This window comes from Mustela erminea, chromosome 5 (genome assembly GCF_009829155.1).
Source record: "Mustela erminea isolate mMusErm1 chromosome 5, mMusErm1.Pri, whole genome shotgun sequence".
NCBI classification, from domain to species: Eukaryota; Metazoa; Chordata; class Mammalia; order Carnivora; family Mustelidae; genus Mustela; species Mustela erminea.
The window spans coordinates 93,494,273-93,504,712 of NC_045618.1; the positions used below are offsets into that span (position 1 = coordinate 93,494,273).

The window sequence follows — 10,440 nt, forward strand, 5'->3', positions numbered from 1 at the left end:
ACACAATACTTCTACTCATATATTATATGGCCATTTCTAGTACAGATGAAGTAATAGTAGTAGTAGTGAGAGTTATTATCTCTGTAATGTAGATATGGACTCAAATATAGGGTAAAGGTCAATAAGAGTTAATAGTGTTGTGAATATGAGAATTGAAGCAAGCAAGACCTCAGGATAACTTGTACCTTTGGACCTGAGAAAATGATTGGCTATAGATGACAGTAATTGAGAAGGAAACAGTTTTGGATCAGAGAGAAAAGCCAAGATTTCTGTTTTGACATTATCAAGTTTACAGTGCTTAAAAGGCCTACCAGGCCTATTTGAAGTTAGTCTATATTTAGGAGACAGGTTATCATTAGGGTTATAAATAATCATTTATATCATGATGACATGAAAAACCATGGAAATAGATGAGATCACCAGAGAGAGTGTTGGGAAACAATTCTCCAAAACATTTCTGCAGTTTTTGTTTATGATTATCTTTTTCAAGGATGTTTATGCGATAGACTGCCTTCGAAGACAGAGATGGGTAGACAGAGATCTACCTGGAGCAGAAGTAAAATTTACTTTCTAATCAGGGTACCAGAAATAATGGCTCCATCCAGCAAAAATGCTGAGCATGTTTGCTAGTAGCCCTTAAAAGATCAGTTGAGGGGTTTCCTGAACATGTGATGGATCTGTGCCATAGCATCCAACCAGATCACTCTCTATTATTTCTATGCACATTGAAGGAAAAAAAGAGAAAGTAATAGAAACATGAAACCAAGGTGCTACATGTTGTGCCATGAGAGGTCAATTCCACTGTCTCTGACTTAGTTCAATGTCTTCTGCTAGCTTCTATAAAATTAAGGTAAAATGTCAGAACTTTCACAGTTCTTAAAAATGGAAATGAAAAAGAAAAGAGAGAAAAAGAATGATATTTTGGACTAATCAATATGTATAGAACAAGAGAGATTGGAGTGAAGGAAAGGAGAATAAGAAGTAATAGCCAGTCATATTGGAACCAAACCAGAAGAATTTATTTTACTGTTTTCCACGGAATTCTATTTTTAAAATATCTTGCAAATGGGAGATCATCTTTGATATGATGCCAAGTGTTTGAGTAAGTGGTTGGCCACTGGATCCAATAAATTGTAGGAACTAATTAAGGAACTTAACCAATAATCCATTATCATTGACCATATCTTATTCATGTATCTGTGAAAAACCTCAATCTCTTTAATAAGCAGTCACTGCTTATGTCACACAAATAATACAAACATTTATGGACATCTGGGAAAGTTATTTTTAAAGCTTTTTTTTTTTTTGAAACAACTGTAGATTCACATGCAGTTGTAGGAAACGATACAGAAATATCCTCTTAACCCTTCACTCAGTTTCCTCCAGTGATAACATTTTGCATAACTACAGTACAATACTCAACTAGAAAACTGAAGTTAATTAAACCCAATCAGAAAACCATAAGTTTTATATTCATTTGTGGGTACCAGTATATTCAGTCCTATGCAATTTCATACTTATATGTTGATACGATCACTACATTTAAGAACAGTTCCAGCACAAGGATCCCTTGTGCTACCTTTTCATAGTCATAAACACCTTCTTCCTTTGTAAAATAAGAATTAGGCGAATAAAACAGAGAAGTTGGGCAGGAAAAGATGTACAAAAACTATGAAGCTTGAGAAAAAGTGTTAAGCTTAAAGAGCAGCAACTTTTATTCTATACTGTGAATTTATTTTCCTTTGCTTTATTAGAAATAGACTTATAATAATTTGTGTTGTTTTTTGGGTGAAAACAATTTGTATGATGGATGGCTAAATGTCTAAATAGCAGATGGATAGATGGATGGATGGACTGATGAATGGATTGATAAAGTAAGTACTTTTTTCATTATCACCCTTTTTTAATCACCTATGCTCTATCTTCAATAATGTACTAAACAAATGTTATCAAATGTCTCCCATTTAAAATCTAAATTCTGGTGAACTAAGACTAGTTAATCAGTGCAAATGTCATCTTTTATCCAATCCTAGATCCCTGGTTATAAATCAAGATATGGCAGAACTGAGAATCAGAGTATGAATCATCTGGTTAAGTATATTCTTTTTTATTTTCCCACCCACGTGAGGATGACATATTCCAGTTCCTTTAAACTCTCTGTTCAGTTAAGCATATATACATTCCCAAGTACAAATATTAACTTCCATGTGTAATATAGTTTGTATCCTTATTTTAAAAATTTACTTTATTAATTAACAAATTGACCACCCCTTTTTCTAAAACCATTAGATCTATTTAATGTAAAGATTAACATCAAAAGCCTTTCCTTTACAGACAGTCTTGCTCTGGTAAGGTAAGAGCAGTGGAGAAGGAGAGGCCAATTCTCCTTACAAATGCCATATGAGCTTATGTTAAAGATGGATATAGAAATAGGAATAAAAAAAAATTCCTCAGATGTTAAAAACAATGAGTGCCTACATATAAAATCAGGAAGTTGTAGGGAATGCAGCAGGGAAGAAGTGAATAATTCTGCTTTGCCGGACAACAGTGCCATGGAAAACAGAGAACATGAAGCCTAGGAAACAGGTAGAATTACAGAAAATTATTATAGAAAGGACAAGATTATAATTGCTCTTTATGAACCCAAAGGAAGCAGCATGCATGGAAAACTCTAAAAAGGACTAACATGAAGTGAAAACTGGTCAGAATGAGACTATGAAAATAATCTAGGTGAGTGAGACCTCAAATACTTTCATCCATATTATCTCCAAGACAGTAATGTCCTCTCTACTACACAGAAATGAGTGAATTGTATAGATAGATTCTAACAAGTTAACATACAAAACAAAATAAAATTGTGTGATCTCTAGAGATTTTTCAAACTGTTAACTTTCCCAAAGCATTAGGATATAATCTTTTAACAGATTAAAGGAAAAAAAAAAAGATATTATCTGAAATATTTATCATCTTCATTTTCCAACTGTGCCCTGGTCTTGAGAGAATATTTTAGATAAACTTGGCAAAATATGTTTTGATTCCTCTGATTTATCTGATAATGGCACTGTATAAGAAGTATTAGAAGTATCCATTACTCAAGTACACTACAGTAATCTGTTATTAAACTAAATTTTTACAATTTATACCACAATATATGTGTTTTACAAAATGCCTTTTTTGTGATGAAATTTGAGAAAATAGAATCATAATAAAAATTGCTAGATGCATTATAAATATTCACTTAACTTTAATAAAACAAGTTATTTTTATTCCCTTTTACAGATAAAGAAATTGAGGCTCAGGGATGCTGTGTCAAATATTCAAGTTAATAAGTTGCTAAGCTGTGGTTTTAAATGGGTCTGTCTCCAAACCCAGTGCTAAAATTCATAAGGAGATTTATATATCATAGTTTTCACTGGAAAAATATTAATTTTAAGCCTTAGCAACTCCATTCAAAATATCAGTTTAGCAGGTCTTCAAAGCCAGGACCCCCTGTTATTAAAAGCATCCATGAAGCTCTTTTAAAATCATAAACAGAAGTAGACTTGCCTTCTTTATAGTGCACCTGATTTAGTTCAGGAAGATATTTCCAATCTAAAATGGAACCTGTCTTATTCATCTCAATCTGGCAAATGCATAGCATTGTTGCTCCTTTTTGTTCCAAACTTGTCTTCTATTTAAATCCACTGCTCAAGGAAACACTCAACTCTTTAGACAGAATAAATAAGCAAAGCAAGAACTGGATCTTTCTCTTTAACCTTTCTCTTCTCCAGGTTCATTATTAAATTGTGTCAGAAGCTTTTTCCCATTTCCCACTTCCCTCTTAAACACCTTTGTTCTAACTTTTCTTCAACTTGAATAATAGTCTCTTCTTTCAAAGAGAACCCTAGGACACATTGAGAAGTAGGAAGATATTTTTCCATTATCAAAGTCCAACTAATACCTGACAATACTAGTTCTTTCTATTCACCTCCTCATTCTTAACTGTCAATATCAAAGCCTGATTTCAGGTGAGGATCTAATTAGCACAAATACATGAAGTTATAAAGAATACATTATTTGCATTTTAAAAGAGGATAACTATCTAGGCTGTGGAAAGGAATCTCAGTTATGGAATTTAGTTCCTAGAGAGGTGGGAAAAGCTCTTTTGGGAAGATGGTTACAGCACAGAGATTAACATCATGGATCTTTTCTCATTTCCTCTAAAATCATCAAACTATGGGACCACCTGGGTAGTGAAGTTGGTTAAGGGTCTGACTCTTGGTTTCAGCTGAGCTCATGATCTCAGGGTATGAAATCAAGCCCCACATTGGGCCCCATGCTCAGCACTGAGTCTACTTATGACTCTCTTTTTCTTTCCTTCTGCCCTTTCCCCCCGTCTAAAATTAAAAAAAAAAAAAGTCATAAGAAAAAAAATCACCAAACTATGAAGCTATGAAGCCAATTTCATCCCTAAAAAGTAAATGAAGCTCTGATGATTTTAAAGTGCTGACATAGACCATCCCTGCAAAAACAAACTTGGATGACACATAGTGCACTAAGTCAACTATGGGAATTATACTTGTAAATCCTTAATCTACTCCTTCACAAGCCATTTAGATAATCAGTAAAACACTAGACAATAAACCTTAGGGGACAGCTGCCTACAGGGGACAGCTGATAACAGAAACACGACTTTAATTTTACAAACAAAAAAAGCTTGATAAAGGTTAACTGAAAATGACCCATACTCAGGACAAAATATAAGATCTATCTTATAACCCACAAATATTGGTAAATGAACTATTTTAATAGAAAAATCATGTATTTATTATTGAAAGTATACTTTCTATGTGTAGAATATCTTTCTATGCCCCTTCTCACATCCTTGAAGATCACTTGTTTTTGCTCCAGCCATTGCTGTGGTATCCAGCTGTGTACAAATGTAGTCAAACATCACCTAGCCTCAGCTAATATGAATACATCACTTGTTTTCTGTCCTGGACATTTCTGCTGCCACAATACAGGACGCAATAGCCTTGTAACCACTCTAGCCATGAGGAAAACAAACATGGAGTTATGAGGTATTTATCCTCCCTGGGTAGCCCTTGACAAATGGGAAACTTAATGTTGCCAGTGCAAAAGTCCTTTTGCGTCCCAAGTAGGTAATGCTGAGGGATATTTTACATGGTTCATCAGAGGGCACCTTGTGCAGTTGAAGCCCAACTGCTCTCAGTGGTAACCAGCTCAATGATGTACTCTTGAAGAGTTTTCTCTCTTTCCATATTTTGTTCTTTCTTGCTCTTCCCATTCTATTCCTGACCAGGAAGGTAAATACACTCAAAGTGTATTCTCTTTCTGAGACAGCTGGTTACTACTATTAGGAGTGGCCCTAATAGTAGTAAATTGATTGATCACTTGCCCAGGGGCCTGAAAAAAAGAAGTTTAGCAGATGGTGGGTAAGAAGTTTTGGAAAGAGACAGTAATGGATAGAGGTACAAAAGTGGGCAAACATGAGAATTTTTAATCACATAAGAATTCCAACAAGAAAACATCTGCAGTGTAATAGGCAATGAGCAACCAATGTACAGGAACATATATCAGAAACATTTCACAAACATGTCCTCACAAAGAAGATTACCATTTTCCAATAAAACTTAGAGCCTTATCATGATTCCAGATTTCAAGGTATACTACAAAGCTGTGATAATCAAAACAGTATGGTACCAGCACAAAAGCAGACAGACTTTCAGAATAGAGAACCCAGAAATGGACCCACAGCAATATGGTCAACTAATCTTCAACAAAGCAGGAAAGAATATCCAGTGGAAAAAAGACAGTCTCTTCAACAAATGGTGTTGAGAAAACTGGACAGCAGCATGCAGAAGAATGAAACTGGACCATTTCTTTATGCTATACACAAAAACAAATTCAAAGTGGATGAAAGACCTTAATGTGAGACAGAAAACCATCAAAATCCTGGGGAAGAACACAGGAAGTAACCCCTCTGACCTCAGCCATAGTAACTTCTTTTTAGACACATTGTTGGAGGCAAGGGAGACAAAAGTAAAAATTAACTATTGGGGCTTCATGAAGACAAAGCTTCTACACAGTGAAGGAAACAGTCAACATAACTAAAAGGCAGCCTATGGAATGGGATAAGATATTTGAAAATGACATATCTGATAAAAGGGTTAGTATCCGAAATATATAAAGAACTTCTCAAACTCAGCACCCAAAAGACAAATAATCCAGTTAAGAATTGGGCAGAAGACATGAACAGATGCTTTTCTAAAGAAGGCACCCAGATGGCTGACAGACACATGAAAAGATGTTCAACATCACTCATCATCAGGGAAATACAAATCAAAACCATGATGAGATACCACCTCACACTTGTTAGAATGACTAAAATTAACAACACAGAAACAATAGGTGTTGGTGAGGATGTGGAGAACACAAACCTTTTTGCACTGGGTGTGGAAATGCAAACTGGGGCAGCCACTCCAGAGAAGCCACTCTGGAGAATATTCTGGAGGGTCTGCAAAAAGTTAAAAATAGAACAAACCTACCACCCAGCAATTGCACTACTAGGTAGTTACCCAAAGGATACAAAAATACTAATTCAAAGGTACACATATACCCCAATGTTTATAGCAGCATTATCTATAATAGCCAAACTATGGAGAGAGCTCAGATGTCCACTGACTAATGAATGGATAAAGAAGAAGTGGTACATATACACAATGGAATATTAGTTATCAAAAAGAATGAAATCTCACCATTTGCAATGACATGGTTGGAGCTAGAATGTATCATGCCAAGTAGAATAAGTCAGTCAGAGAAAGACAAATACCATATAATGTCACTCATATATGGAATTTAAGAAAGAAAACAGATGAACAACGGGAAGGAGGAAAAGAAAAAAAAAGGGTAGATGGAACAGACCATAAGAGACTCTTAATGATAGAGAACAAACTGAGGGTTAATGGAGGGAGGTAGAGGAGGGATGGGCTAATTGGGTGGTGTGTACTACAGAGGGCATTCGTAATGAGCATTGGGTGTTGAATGTAACTGATGAATCACTGAATTCTATGCAGAAACCAATATTGCACTGTATGTTAACTAAAATTACAAAAAAAAAAAAATCAGAGCCTCATTGATGAACATCTGAGCCTGTAGTTATGGGCACACCTAACACCTAAATGTCAACAAATATTTCAAAGAAAAAGAACATTATAATGAATTTCATAATTCCAGCTCCCTTTTTCTTAATACTTCAGCTGTTAGTATACCTGACACCAAATAATCTGAATGTTTTAGAGATAAGAAACATGACAACTTTGTATACTCACCCACACATACAATGGTATAGTCTCTTGAATAAGAGAAAAATATAAAGCAACATAGAATTGCATGATGAAATCTCTAAATGTTATTCACATTTAAGGTTCCACAGAGGGGAAAGAAGATTACTGGGGTGAGATTAAAAATGAATTTCAAATTGGCTTTTGAAGGAAAGGAAGAGTCTGGGATGATAAGGAGTAAGAGCAAAGTTAAAGGTACACACATGAAAGAAATATCAGGTATGATGGAAAATCAGAGCTAATACTTACTGTGCTCTGTAGGAACCATGTCACACTCTGGGCCATGTCCATCCCATGCCCCTCCCCAGCTAAAGTCCTATTCTGTCTCAGCCTTTCTCATCTCAATAAATTTCAAATCTTACAGGTGCTCAGCTGGAAACTTGGAGGCTATCAATCCAAATCTTGCTAGCTGTACTTCAATGTATATAGTGAGCCTAGTGTTTTCAATCACATCTACCACCAACAGTCTCATCGAACCCACATCATGTTTCTCTTGGTGCAATGGTGCTTCTGTTTGGTCTCACTGTACTTATCTTGCCCTCCTATAGTCTCCTCTTCCACAAGAAACCAGAGTAACAATTCCTTAAAATTCCAAGGAAGATCATTTTACTGCTCCACATAAAACTCTGATAGTTTCTCTTTCTGATTCAGAATAAAATCCAAAATCCTTACTATGGCTTCATGAGATCTAACACTTCCCCACACTAGCTCTCTCATCCAATTGTCAACTGATCCAGCCGCATTTGTATTCTTGCTTTTCTTTAAACATATCAAGCACATGCCTGTCTTAGGGCCTGTGCTCTTATTCGCTAGTATCTTTAAAAAACAAAACAAAACAAAAGACCAAAAACCAAAACCCTCTTCTCCATATGATAACTACTTGGTTGGTTTCACATTATTCAGGCCTCTATTCAAAGACCACCTCTTGAGAGAAGTCTTTTACAGTAACTGAATCTAAAATAGTTATACTTACTCTCAATGACTTTACCTTGCCTTATTCTTCTTTAAGACATTTATACTGCCTGTAATGCTATATATTTATTTATTACTTATTTCTTCTTACTAGAATTTCAGTGCTATAAAAGCAGGGATTTTGTCTATTTTTACTTCACTGGTGTATATTCAGATCTAAAACAGGGTTTGGCGTGTAGTGAGTAGTTTACAAATATTGAGTCAAAAGGTGAATTTATTACTTTAATTCTTTAAAATCCCCATGAAATAGGTAGTATTCCCCCATTGTATTAAGAGGAAATTGCACAAAAATATATTAGATGGCCTTACCACAGTCAATAGCTAATAAGGCTTAAAATTTAGATATATACTCTGGCTTCAGAATCTACATTTTTAATGACTATTCTATGCTGCTTTTCCAGGAAGGGACCATAAGAAGAGGTATAAATGACCTGGAGTTGCATATCAGTTAGTACTAAGAGGTAAAGTGTGATAAATTGATTTTTATACTAGAACATAACAAAATCCCCACATTTAAATCTCTTATTTATAATGCTTGACCCAGGGACTACAGATTTTTATTTCAGCCCACAAATCTAAATTTAAAAAGATGCTAAAGAAGGGGGTGGGATTATGGACACTGGGTAGGGTATGTGCTTTGGTGAGTGCTGTGAAGTGTGTAAACCTGGTGATTCACAGACCTGAACCCCTGGGGATAAAAACATATGTTTATAAAAAATAAAAAATTTTAAAAAACAAAAAAAACAAAACAAAAAAAAAACCCAAAGATTATGCAAGGTGACCAACCACTTGTACACCTCAATAAAGCATCATTTATCTAAAAAAAAAAAAAAAAAAAAAGATGCTAAAGATAATTAGTGCTGAGATTTTAAATGTTATACATTTTTTTATTTCACTACAATAGCATAAAAAATCTTGAACTTATTTTTTAATTCAAAAAACAGAACTCTTGGTATTTAAGTGCTCTTTGAAAATTCTGCAATTTCCCAAGGAAAAAAAAAAATATTAACAATTACAGATTGAGTAACTGCCAGAGGGAAAAATAATGGAAACATCATTTAGGAACTACTATTTGCTGATGGCTATAGTTTGGAAGTGCACATATAAGAAAATGTGTTCAATACCACAGTAAGGATCAAGCATTTCAGAATGGTGTTAATCAGCTTGGTGACTTCTGAGGCTCTAATCTCCACTTCCATGTAACACCATAATTATCCTTAAGCATCTTGTACTGAATAATATCCCTAAATTGTCTTACTTTCGCTGAGATACATCATCTGAAAATGCTAGCATACATGCAGGTGGTGTGTCAACCACAATTTAATTTTTTTAAACTCCAAATCATATATTTAAAATAATAAACATTTAGATTGAGATTGAAAAAGTTGGATATTTAGATTAGAACAGGTTTAGGAATGAGAGATTTTTCATGGTCACCTTCCTTTCTGAAAGCATAAATTCCTTTCCTAAAAATAAAATGAAATCTTAGAAATACTTAAAAAAAATAAACATTTAGAAAACTTAAAAGCTACCCTCAGCTACACCAAAAATTGTTTAAAAAGTTTTTCTTGTCAACGTATTTAATTTATAAAATAAGACAATTTAATTTAATGCCTTCACTTTTGTCCTGGTTTCATTCTCTACATGTTTACGTGGACTCCAAAGTACATCATTTCTTATACTGATGTGGCTTTAAAAGCTATTTTTCACTCACTCACTTTCATCAGTAAGTAATCTTTTTTTTTTTTTAATATTTCAGAGACAGTAAGATTTGTTTCTATTCCCTGGGGATTAGATTTTGTTTGTTTTACTCTTATTTGTAACTCCAACAGCACCAAGTTCAGTACTTTGTGAGTCATTCAAAAATTAAATGTATGAATATTAGCTTTTCTTAACTTCCATTATCTGAGGAGAAAGCCAAATGAGAACTAAGGTCACAGGACAAAAAGCCTTTTTAAAATCTGGAAAGACAGAAGATCCAGACTGTAAGAGCTGAGATCTGCTTACCTAGAGCAGAAATCTCTGGAAAAATAAGCTGGTGGAGGTGGAAAACTTAAATAATAATTTTGACAAATTGCTAGAGACTCACAATGGACTAACATAGGAGTGAGAACCTGGAAGCCAT

The 10,440-nt window shown here is 34.5% G+C and overlaps 1 long non-coding RNA gene across 1 annotated transcript; it reads left to right on the top strand.

The window, feature by feature from the left end:
* Positions 1-738: 738 nt before the first annotated feature.
* On the top strand, positions 739-2,950 carry LOC116591331. Its single transcript, XR_004285961.1, has 3 exons — positions 739-1,874; positions 2,034-2,090; positions 2,650-2,950. It is a non-coding gene; the product is annotated as an uncharacterized LOC116591331 (long non-coding RNA).
* Positions 2,951-10,440: the final 7,490 nt, after the last annotated feature.